The sequence below is a fragment of the Miniopterus schreibersii genome (genome assembly GCF_964146895.1).
Source record: "Miniopterus schreibersii genome assembly, chromosome: 7".
NCBI lineage: Eukaryota > Metazoa > Chordata > Mammalia > Chiroptera > Miniopteridae > Miniopterus > Miniopterus schreibersii.
The window spans coordinates 32410662-32423199 of NC_138108.1; the positions used below are offsets into that span (position 1 = coordinate 32410662).

General features: G+C 33.8%; 1 protein-coding gene across 5 annotated transcripts in view; it reads left to right on the forward strand.

Moving 5' to 3' along the window:
- Positions 1 to 12538, forward strand: part of CALCRL (calcitonin receptor like receptor) — an 88572-nt gene that overhangs the window by 38678 nt on the left and 37356 nt on the right. For all 5 annotated transcript variants that reach the window (XM_081142108.1, XM_081142109.1, XM_081142110.1 and 2 more), the window contains 2 exons: positions 11532 to 11622; positions 11801 to 11888. The gene's annotated coding sequence lies outside the window, so the exon portion shown is untranslated. The remainder of the gene's footprint in view (positions 1 to 11531; positions 11623 to 11800; positions 11889 to 12538) is intronic.

Below are 12538 nucleotides of genomic sequence, written 5' to 3' on the forward strand. Positions count from 1 at the left end.
TGCTTAAATGAATAAATAAATAAATTTTAAAAATACTAAGATAGAATTGTGTTAATGATTGTAAAAAGTAGAAATCCTTTAAAGAAAAAAATTTCAGTGCTATCAACATTCTGTTTGCTTCTTTATAAAAATAATGGAAAATAGAGTTAATTTTATATAAAGTGTTCATTTACCAAAGACACACATTGATCTTTTCTTCTTCCCTCCCTCCCTCCCTTCCTTCCTGCCTTCATCACTTTCCTCTTTCCATCCTTCCTTCATTTTGTTTTATCTAGTAGTAACTCCATACAAGGGAAATAGTCCCTTTGAGATATAAGTCCCAAGGGATATAAGATTTTTAATACTGGTAATTGCCAAGAGTGAACTAAAGTTCAATAATTTTTCTTCACTTTCTTGATAATATTCCCATATTGTTTTTTGTTGTTATTGTTTACAATAACAATTAAAATATGTCACAAATGGAATAAAATATTTACATTTATATACAAATTGTCAATTTTCCACTTTCATCAAAAATTAAATGAAAGATTGTAGAAATGAGAAAAGAAAAGGGAAGGGAAGGGAAGGGGAGGGGAGGGGGAGGGGAGGGGAGGGGAGGGGAGGGGAGGGAGGGGGGGAGGGAGGGGGGAGGGAGGGGGGAGGGAGGGGGAGGGAGGGGAGGGGGAGGGGGAGGGGGAGGGGAGGGGGAAGGGGAAGAAAGAAAGAAGAAAGAAAGAAAGAAAGAAAGAAAGAAAGAAAGAAAGAAAGAAAGAAAAAGGGAGGGAGGGAGGGAGGGAGGGAGGGAGGGAGGGAGGGAGGGGAGGGAGGGAGGGAGGGAGGGAGGGAGGAAGGAAGGAAAGGAAGGAAGGAAGGAAGGAAGGAAGGAAGGAAGGAAGGAAGGAAGGAAGGAAGGAAGGAAGGAAGGAAGGAAGGAAGGAAGGAAGGAAGGAAAAGAAAGAAATCACTGGCAGGAAAAAAGAGTTCCTATCTAAACCTAAGGAAAATTTTCTATATTACTACTATACCTTTTACCTCAACTGTATGTAATGGCTATATTTTTATAAACTAAAATTTATTTCTCAAAGGAAATTTAATATTTTCAGTATGAATTAAAAAGTAGGTTCTGAAATCAAATTTCAATGAAAATGTACTTTTTCTTACAAATCTCAAACATGTGAAATAGAATTACTTTACTTTTTGTTGTTATTAAGTATGAGAAAATGTGTCGAATTGAGGATCAGTTCAGAGTTTACACCCATGGGATGTTCTGTAAGCTAGGTAGATTTTTGGTCAATCTGTTTTGTTTTACAATGTGAACATTATTTGCCTGTTGACAAAGGAGAGAGAGAAAACTAGATGTTCTACTCAGAAAAAATATTCCCTTAGATACACATGCCCTCCCTTTTTTTTTTTTTTTTTGCTTTACTTAAAAAAACAGCTTTATTAAGATATAAATCACATACTATATAGTTCACTAATTTAAAGTAATACAATTCAATGGTTTTAGTGTATTCACCGAGTTGTGCAAGTATCACTACAATCTAATTTTGGAACATTTTACCACTCTAAAAAGGATCCCTGTACCCTGAAAAGGATCCCTGTACCCGTTAGCAATCACTCCCCCAGCCCTACGCAGCCACTAATATGGTCTCTGTTTCTAAAGATTTGTCTATTCGGAACATTTCATATAAATGAGATCATATAGTATGTGTCTTTTGTGACTGTCTTTCTTTTTCTAAGGATAATGTTTGCATGGTTTATCCATGTTGTAGCATGTATTATTATCCATGCAGTAGCATGTATTATTATCCATGTAGTAGTGTGTATTAATACTTCTTTCTTTTTATTGCCAAATAATACTCCATTGTGTGGATATACGATATTTTGTTTATCAATTTATCAGTTGATGGATATCAGAGTTGTTCTCATTTTTTGGTTATTAAAAATAAGATGCTGCTATAAAAGCCAGGTACAAATGTTTGTTTGGACATATGTTTTTATTTCTCTTGAGTATATACCTAGAAATGGAATTGCTGGGTTATATGGTAACTCTGTGTTTAACATTTTGAAGAACTGTTCATCTATTTTCCAAGCAGCTGCACCATTTTAGATTCCCACCAGCAATATAAAGGTTATAATTGTGCCACAGCCTTTCCTATACTTATTACTATCTATCACTCATATTGGAAATAACCTACTGTGTATGAAGTGCTATGTTACCAAAGTTTTGAATTGCATTTCCCCAGGACTAATGATGCTGATTATTTTTTTATGTGCTTATTGGTATTTTTATATCTTCTTTAGAGAAATGTCTATATAGACCCTCTGCCCATTTTTAAATTGGGTTGTTTCCTTATTATGTAGTAGTGAAAGCTTTTTTATATATTCTAGATACAAGTCCTTTATCTAGTAGGTGATTTGCAAATATATTCTCCCATTCTGTGAGTTGCCTCTATATATTTTTCATGGTATCATTTGTTGCACAGAAGTTTCTAATTTTGATGTAGTCCAATTTAATCAATTTATTTGTCACTTGCACTCTTAGCATCATATCTAAAAAAAAAAAATTACTTAACCAAAGTCACATATGTTTTCATCTAAAAGTTGCATTTACTTTTTAAGCTGACTATAACTATTTTCCCACAGGCACATAATAGTTGTGGATTATCTGAAGGCATATACTGAAATATATGTTAAATTTAGAAAAAAACAATCACTCCATATATTTCGTGGGCTGGGGGGGAGGGCAGTTAATATCTGAACTCCTATTGGCTGGGCTTGGTCTATGCTTTGGGAATGAGTAACAAGGCCCTGCTTTGGTGAAAAAGAAAATAATCTGTAGATATTTAGATTACAAAATGTAAAGGAGCTTTAAATCATCCTTTTATGGGTCAGGAAACTGAGGCCTGGCTAACTGACTAACCTAAGAATATGACAAAGTGTCTATAAACCAGGCAGAATGAAGTATGGAACCCTAGTAATTTTCCCACTACACCAGCATTTCTCAGAATTTTAGTTAGAAATGTTTTGGTTGCAAGAGACAAAACTCCAAATCCGCCCTGTTCAGGCATAAAATGTAACTTAATGGCTACATTGATGAGAAAGTCCATTACTGTAGCTGATTTTGTATATGACCAGGTTCAAGGGCTCTAATAATGTTACAGGATTCCCCACCAATCCCCAGCTCTCAGCTGATTGCTTCTGCTTGGCTTCATTTTTCAAAAAATAGGTTTCCTCCATATGATAGAAAGGAAGCATGGGGATGGCCTGATTATTAGGCCCTACTTGATCTGCAGAAAGAGAAACTCTTCCTGAAAACAGGAACAGAAATGTCCCAGGGAGCATTCTGATGGTGTAGTGTGGACCGCATTTCCATGTCTAAGCCATCCCAAATGAGAAGAGTGTGCCTGCCTGACCAGATTTCAGTCACTTTCTACCTCAGTGACCAGGAGGGCAGCCTCACTTGAACCAGAGGGAATAGATTCTCTATAGGAAAGAAAGCTTCATTTTGTGAGAAGAGATAAGGTGTGCTGGATCAACAGTATCAAGAGTTTCTGTGCTTCCCAAATGCTGAGGTTTGCTAGTAGGTGCTGTATAAAAGTTTTCTGAGAAAGATTGAAAGCTCCAAATAACAAAAATACCATAGCTTTGGTAATGGACTTCTACTGTGTTATGTAAATTAAAGTTCCAGCCAAATTATATATTTTCTGATTTTATTGTCTGTGGAAGAAAACATCTCTTCACATAGAATCTGACTCCTGACTTTATGGAAAGGAAATAGGTGTAAAGCTCTTAATCCAAAGAGCTGGAAAGATGAATTTTGTTTCTATGCTTTTTGAGCAAGAAATTCTTTCCACATTAGATCTCCTGGAGGGACAGTGTTCCATCAAGTATAAAGAAATTTTTTTTCAGGCTCCCTCCCACCTTTTACTAATTGGGCTTAGATTTGGCCACTTGCCTTATTCACATATAAAGAGCGTGACCAAAATTACCGGAAAATGGTTAATTATGCCCACAATGGGAAAATTATTTCCGTATTTCAGAGTGTAAAATCAAGTCCCAAATCACAATATTATCTCTTTAATAGTTATTCAACTATTCAACCTGGAATGTTCATTAGATAAGCAAGTAAGCATAGAGTCAATATTTTTTTTTTTTTTTTTTTTGCTATTTCCAATTCATTGTTAGTAGAGGCTATTAAAGTCAACCTAAAATTAAAGTCAAATTTGGAAGGTTTTATATCTTGATTTTAATTTGATTACACATTATAGTCTTTAAGATGTGACTGTTTCATTATAATTTATACAAATAATGTGCTAGAGCTTTAGTTTATATAAGCTCAGTACTAAAAAATATGCAGTTATACTAACTTGATTTACATCATATTTGAAAGATACTTGTCATCATTCGCTTTGCTTGACATTTTCATAACTGACTTAAGTGACAATAAAAAACAATCATATTGTTTCTGCAGAGGACAAAAGACTCAAGATGCTTGTGACCACCACCTTGAAATATAAGGCTTATTTTACTTATAATGCTATTGAAGTTGTGGCAAATAACTTAAAACATGTATAGACCTACTTATATCTCTAAATATTTTAATGTGATATAATAATAACAATAATAATAATAGCTAATATTTACTGAGGTCTGAAAGTTTATGTACATTATTTCATTTAGCCTTCTGGTTTAGGAACTATTTTGCAATTGAGAAAACTATTTTTACAGTAGTTGTTTAACTTGCAAATATGAGGCTGAGCTGGTTTTAAAAATCAGGAAGCCTTACTCATATTTGTAACCAATACAAATACTTCCTCTACTTGGAATTGGGAGGTAGCACACATTGTCCCTCTATTATGCTAATTATTAAATGTGAGTTGGTTGCTACTTTATTTTAATATCTTTCTGGAAAAAGGAAAACTGCATCATCAATCAATGGGATGATATTTACAATGTATATTTTCTTAGCATGTGGAATTTAATAGTTATAACTGAACTCAGGTGTCTCTTCAAAAATAAAATACTTTGTGGAAGTTTCTATGAGAGTTTTAAATTGACTTTTTAAATTGAGTATTACATGTACTTTTATATACTAGGTCATTCAAAGGTTTTTGATGAATGAAATGTAATGATCTTTCTATTTTATTGATTACCTTGTTGAGTTTATGCATTGTTGAATCATTTTTTAACATGTCCTGTTATTTCCGGCACTCTATAATTTTTAAATTTTCACCAAGCTCATTTTCTGTTATATGCAAAAGAGATTAAAAGCCAATGTAGCCAAAATTCAGACTATTAGTTTCCAATCCCAGGAGCATAGGGTTCTTCAGTGATGATGACAATAAGCTTAGTTTGGCCTAGATGAACTGATCAGATTCCATTCTGAGAAGTCTGGGAAGGGGGCTTATGAAGAAGTATGTTTGCTTTTCTAATTTCAGTTTTCTGCAGTGGAAAAGAGAAAATGAGGCTTTCCCCAAATGGCCTTTCAAAAGTGAAAATAGCTCTAAGAAGAAGCAGTACAGGAAGAGGTGGAATCAAGATATGATTTTTTTTGGCCTAGATACCTTTTTCCTGAAATCCCATGTGACAAAAGAAAAATCATCTAGCCAAATGGTCCAATTTCCACTGTCTTAGATTCCAATGAAATTGATAGTAGGAGACCGAGGGAAAGTCTTCCTGAGCCAGAAAAAATAGTGTCAGGAGTGACTTGGTTTCAAGGATATTTTGAATTTGGGATACTTTGAACAAAACCGTTCCTATATACTAACCTTTTTTTTTTCTTTTTATATAAATTTTGAATCTACTCAAGGCTTACGTTTATCTTATCCTACCCATTTGTATTATAAATGAGAGGCACCTGGGGAGTCTATCCAGGTAGATACATCTACCAATATCAAGCTCATTGACAGAGTAGTGTCTGAGGTCCAGAACTAACTTCTTGTCTAGTGTTGGTGAAATCATTCCTCTTTAGGACTCCTATGGACTGCTTTTAAAAAAATGAACTAAGCCCCTAAACATAACATTACTGCTCTCCAACTTGATAGTCTTGTTGAGGGGAGAAACCTTAACATATATTCTCTTCCATCTCCCTACATAACTTGGTGAAAGTAGACACTCAATAAATAGGGTAAGGGGACTAATTGAATTTCTAGAAGTATTCCTTAATTTAAAATTCATTTTTAAGTGCTCAAAAGTGAGACAGTATGTGTGGTTTTTATTTTGGTACCTTATCAGAATGGCAAATTTGAATTGTCAAGTCATTTACTAAGGTAAGATACATACATACATATACAGGGTGTCCTCCCAAAATATATACACACTTTAACAGCTGATAGCTCAATTTTCAAAGTGAAATGTATTATAATAAACACTGCCTTCATAATCATTTAAAGTGTGTGTATACATTTTGGGGGGACACTCTAGATATACCTCAAATAGCACATTACTAAGAGCAGGAATTAATAGAAACTGTGAGAAAGAAATAGAAATGTTTTTGTTGAATGAAAGTTAAATCAAATGCAAATATTCGATGGCTAGGCAAAATAAGTGGATAAGCAAAACAGAAACCTATTCTGTACTTTTTAAAACTTAATTATCTAAATAAATGACTCAATTCTCTGAGTCAATATGTTATAGGGCAAAGCACCCCAGAGAATCTGAGTTCTTAGCTTGGGGTCAGTCCTAAGCATCTGTATGGCCTTTGCCAAGTCAGTATGTATGCTGGACTTCCTTGGTTCATTCAACTGGCATTATAATTGCCATGAAACATAGAATCATAGGTTAATCATAGGTTAAGATCACAGAAATAGCTAATGATTTCTAGGTATTTATTATGCAATAAGTCCTTTATATTTATCAAGTAATTTAACACAAACAATCTGACAAGGTGAGTTATGATAAAAGTTCTTGGCAATATTGATTGAGCCACTACTTACTTATACACCCATTTTTAAGCCAGGATATATGTTTAGTGAGTTTAAATGTTGCAAGAACTTGAGTTTGAAGTTATGTTTCTCTGACTCCAGCGTATATCTCCTAACAAGTATGCATTAGAAAACAGGGAGCTAAAGATCAAGTTCAGTACCACTTGTCTTCTAGTTGAGTAATCAAAGCAGAAAAGAGTTGTATTAATTTTGCAAAATCACACAGCAATTTAGGAGGAACTGGAAAGAAATTCTGCTAGCTAATGTGATTGTCTTGCACTATAATGAATTAATTCTAAGATGAATGACTGGCTAGTTGGGAAGCAGAAAGTAACCACTCGGGTTTGATGGGAAAATGTAATTTTTGATTAGGTAATTTTGATTAGGTAATTTTTGTATTAGTTTTCTACTAAACCTGTAACAAATTGCCACAAATTTAGTAGCTTAAAACAACACACATTTACTATCTCATAGTTCTATCTGTCAGAAGTTCTGTGAACTTTTTAGTTTTCAAGTCTCATAGGCCAAAGTCATGGTGTTGGTAGAGCTGTGTTCTCTTTTAGAGGTTGTGGGAGGGAAGCTACTTCCAGACTCATTCAGGTTGCTGGCAGAATTCAATTCCTTAAAGTTGTAGAGCTGCAATCCCCATTTCCCTGCTGGCTATTATTAGCTTGCGGGCCACCTTTATCTCCTAGAGCTTACCCCTGGACCCCATTCACAATGAACTAAATCTAAATTTCTTGGAGTAGAATCCAGGCAATGATCTTTCAACTAAATTAAATTCATTCAGTTAGTAATTTACTCAAAACACACTTTCTATAAACCCTTTCTGCCCCCACTCTGCTAGGGTTAGGAGTCATGAGATGGATGTGATGTGTGTCCTATTCTTATTATGCTCACTTAATTACAACATAACATTATACAGTGTAGGACAGATATTTGAATAACTTGCTTTGGCAATTCTAAGACATTAATTGTGCATGGAAATATTGCAAGATATTTTGCTTGATTTATACTTGATAGTTCTTTCAAAAATTGTCTGGCCAGCACCTAGAGTCATAATATAAAGAATATAAGTGTGTCCAGGTTTCAGCATGGCCCAGTGAAGATGATGTCTTTAAATTGTATTTCCCAAAATGTAACAGGCCAAGAATGTCCTTGGGTGTTTACTAGAATTCCAGATTCCCCAGTTCTTCTAAAGATTTTGATTCAGAGGGTTGGTGGTGAGGCCCAAACATGTTCAGAAAGTTCTGGTGGTGATTCTGATTGGGGGTGGTCTATGGACTCAACCCTTTGAGGAACACTGGTTTATGCTACATCAGTGATTGGTTGCTTGTTTATTCAAGATCCTAAAAAATAATGCAAGCCCCAAGCGATGTTATAAACAAAGATGTACAGTACGAATTTCTTACATCAGTAAGAGATCCTTCAGAAAAAGAAGCCTCTTTATGCTTGTTTTTCTTACTGCTTTATGTCTTGAAAGTATTAGGGACATTCTAGGCCATGATATGGGATGGGGGGAAATTTTACACTGGTATTTCTTTCTCGAAGATTCTATTAGAAGACAGTATGTTGCAGACTAATTCTAGTACAAAGACTTAGATTTTACCACGTAAATAAACATAAAGAGCAGTGAGGAGAGAATGAAAGGTAACCACTTGCCATTTTTCACAGATGCACAGTCTATTCAACATAGTGTAGAATGACAGAGAGAATGCCATACGGGTGGGAATATTGGAATGGAGAAGAGTGCTGGTTCCTTGTTCAGATTCAGAAGAAATGCAGCTTATCTAATATACCACCAGTGAAGGCATGGACAGATAGGAGCAGCCCCACTTGGCTCACACAAAGGCTCAGGATACCGAACGGCAAGATAGTTATGTATTGGAAATGCTTCTGTTAGCCAACGTTATAGTGACTGGATAAATAAATTGAGAAAATAATATAACTCAGGGTCTAAAGTATCTAAGGTATTTTGGAAATGGAGGAGTGGAAGATGAAAGTTGTGTTTTTTTCTTAATCTTGGATTGATCATGTGCTTTTAGTATTAGGGTTAGACGATTCAACTAAAAATAAGACTTATTATAAAGAAAAGTAAATTAATGGAACGTGTACACAGGAATAATAAAAATTTGAGGAGAGAAGCAGGTTTGCAGGGCACTGGTGTGCTTTTATAGGGTTTATATATTTGTGTTCTGATAAATCAGTATTGATTGTCACATTCATTTACAATTTTTATGTGAAATAAAGCACGTTTTTACATTAAAGTAAGTCAAGAAGGTTGGTTAAAATTTATGAATTTGAACATGTAGATCTGTGAAAAATATCTTGTGGTGAGATCTATGGCGATTTAGAAAAAATGAAAACAGAATGATGTTATATAAAGCTCCAAGTGACTAGGGAGTTATTTGAAGTTTTAAGACATTCTTTATTTCTAGAAGTTCTTTCTGTGATTAAATAAATCATTTTTATCTTCTTTTGGTGATTCTTTGGACAAGAAGCACAAGGTCTGTTTAGAAATAAGCTATTTTTATTCCATGAGTACAGTAAAGAAAATTATTTTGTTTCTAATAGTAGAACCAAATCTTCCAGTTTGTTTAATTTTGAGAAGTGAAAACAAAATAGTCCTTATGGGAACCATGAGGGTAGCAGTTAGAAAGAGAAATTGCCAGTAACAGCTACTAGTACCATTGTGCTTACAAGTACACTTAAGAGTTTAAAATGAGTGTTCTCCGTTTTGAGGAAGTTCTTTTCCTACTACACAAACCTAAGCACACTTGAAAAAGTCCACTGGTAGATTTAGTCATTCAACTTGACCTCCTCTAATTAAATACTTGATCTCTCCTCAAAATTGAGTAAGAGCTACTACATTTCACAAGGCAACATGCAAATCAGTGGTCACTAAAGAATTTAACAAGATCTGAAAGAGATTTTCCACGATTTGCTTAACAGCTTTGGTTACTGTAAGATGTATTTTAGGAAAGATAAATTTAGAATACGGTAAATACAGAAGAAAGAACCACTTGCTGAATAAACATGTTAGAGGCAGCATGCAAAGAACCAATGAGCTAAACCGAGGAATACAATGAAACAGATCTCCTGATAAGAATCACGCCATTGTACCTACCAATATGAAACTCAATTTAAACTTCCAGATGTATCTGCAATGGTGTTATCTACATGTCTGGTCATGATCCTTCCATTATTGATCTAGAGAACTCTTGCTGAAAGGGGTGATTCCTCTATAACTACTACTCACTGCATGCATCTGCTGGCAGGGAAATTTGATTGGTAGTTTGTAGAGTAGCTGGCTCAAGTGAATTGGATCACCACGTACAATGGACATTGCCGGATCTCACCGGGAGTATGGGTGCTCACTGTGTGTTTCAAAGCCACCCAGACTTGCTGCTGCATCCTTGGTAAACCCAGGGGCCAAAGACCTGCAGCCTTGATTAGGAGTGCTATAAGAGTACACAGTGCAAAATTCACCCTTGTTCCTAGTGGCCCATTTTCCAGATCACTAGAAATAGGGTGAAGAAGGAAAGCTATAAAAGTGAAATTACTTGCATTGATAAATATTTTGTGAGCTGAATAAAGTCCTCTTAAAATACTGGTGCCAGAATGATTTAATAAGGAACAGTGAGATGTTTCACTAAGACACTTTTTGGAACTTTGATTGTGAAGCCTACTAGATACGCAACAAAAATAACTACTAATGTTGGGTAAAACACTTTTCAAATATGTTGGGTTTAGGAAAACTCCAAACATGTTTTTGGAGCACCTTTCCCTTCAGTTTTTGAACATGCATACATATTAAAGGTAATTTAATACTAATGTGTAAATCATCAAAGCGTTGTTTCGTAAAAACCTATCTGATTTCCAAATAGAATAATATTTCATTACATTTTATTTTTATATTTCTGTGTAATATATGTTTAATACAGAAAATGTAAAATACTGTTTTAAGTGTGACTTAACTTTTATGACTTTCAGAGTCAGTATAGATTTTTATTGTCAGTACAGATTCAAACACTATGTAAAGCCTTGTAATAGAATAAATGAATAGAACTAATAGTTATAATTAGTGTTCTTGTTTTTAAGTTTAAAATCTTAAAGTAGTTTATTGGTTCATTTTCTCATTCATTTATACAGCAAGTATAAATTAAGTTCCAGTCACAAAGGATACAAAAATCAATCAGAAATGGTTTCTGCTTTGAGAAACCATACCAGCAAGGGAAACAGATACATGTAACTAAGACTAAGCATGCCACATTTCAATAAAAGATTAGACAAATGAAGTTATTCAAAGGAAGATTAAACTATAGTTTAATTTAATTTTTTTTTATCATATTGTAGTTCTTAGAAATTTACTTAGGTAAAATATTCAGTTAGATTTTTCAGTATCCCAGGTATCCTGAATAGAAGAAAATTGATGTTTCTCTAATAGAAAACAACATATATGTGTGACAAAACTCAAATATAATGTAAGCAAAAGAAACTAAAAAATTGGAATAGCTTAATAAAAATATCATTTTAATAGTGATATTTTCTTTGAAAATTTCAGTTTATCATGGAAATAAGTTTGGCTCATTAAAATATGAATTATTATATCAACCAATATTGTAGGTCATGACCCGAGGATTTAAGAAGTTCTTCAAGACAATGTTGATTATGATCCAAGAGAAAATGTGATTTGAGCCTGGAGACAACTGTGCATGTAAGTCTTGGAGAATTAGATTTTCTCATGGTAAAATGTAATAAAAACTAAAATATCAACTCATTAATTACTGAATTGTAAAAACTTGATTAATTTTTTTCCTTCTGTTACAACATGCATGATTTTTAATATCTAAAATTAATATGTTTCTAATTTTTTTGGTTATGTTTTTCTTAAGATCAACTAATAATAAAAACTCAGGATAGCAGATAGAAGAGAAAACGTTATTTGGGAGGTTGCTACAATTTTTAAAAAGCTGCTTCCAGGTGAGTCATTGGTGAAGGCAAGCAATGGCATAGATTCTATTCATTGGTTAATGGCATGCTCTCATTGCACATGATAAAAAAAAAAAAAAAAAAGTAAATAAAACATGTGGGAAAGGTTTTTATAACTCTTATTCTAACATTTGCCCTCTAATAAAAAGTATGACAAGTTTCCTAACAAAATGAAATCTAAGTTCATAGTTCACTGACAAAAACTATTGATTGGAATTCTTTTTATCTCCTTTGAAAAACGTTTTTACACATTCAGTTAAATAAATATTATATTTTATGACCAGATCAGGATAGTTCATATCTCATAAAAAGCTGTCAGAGTAGGTTGCTCGGGCATCTTTGGAGTAAGTGTTATACACTTTACCCCAGCAATGTTATTTCTTAAAATTAAGAAGCTAAGGGGTGGTGTTTTAGAGGCCATTTTGAATTTCTCAGAATTATATCTACCATTAGAAATATTTTACAGAAATACTTTCATTTGGTATTGTCCATGTTCTGCAACCAAATTTAATAATGGAGATGACTTAGGGAATTTTTTATTTCCTGGTTAAAAAAATTAATCCTTCAGTGAAGAATAATTTATATTAAATTATAAGGCCATTTTAATGAAATATGAATATTGAGTCTCAAGAAATTGGCCC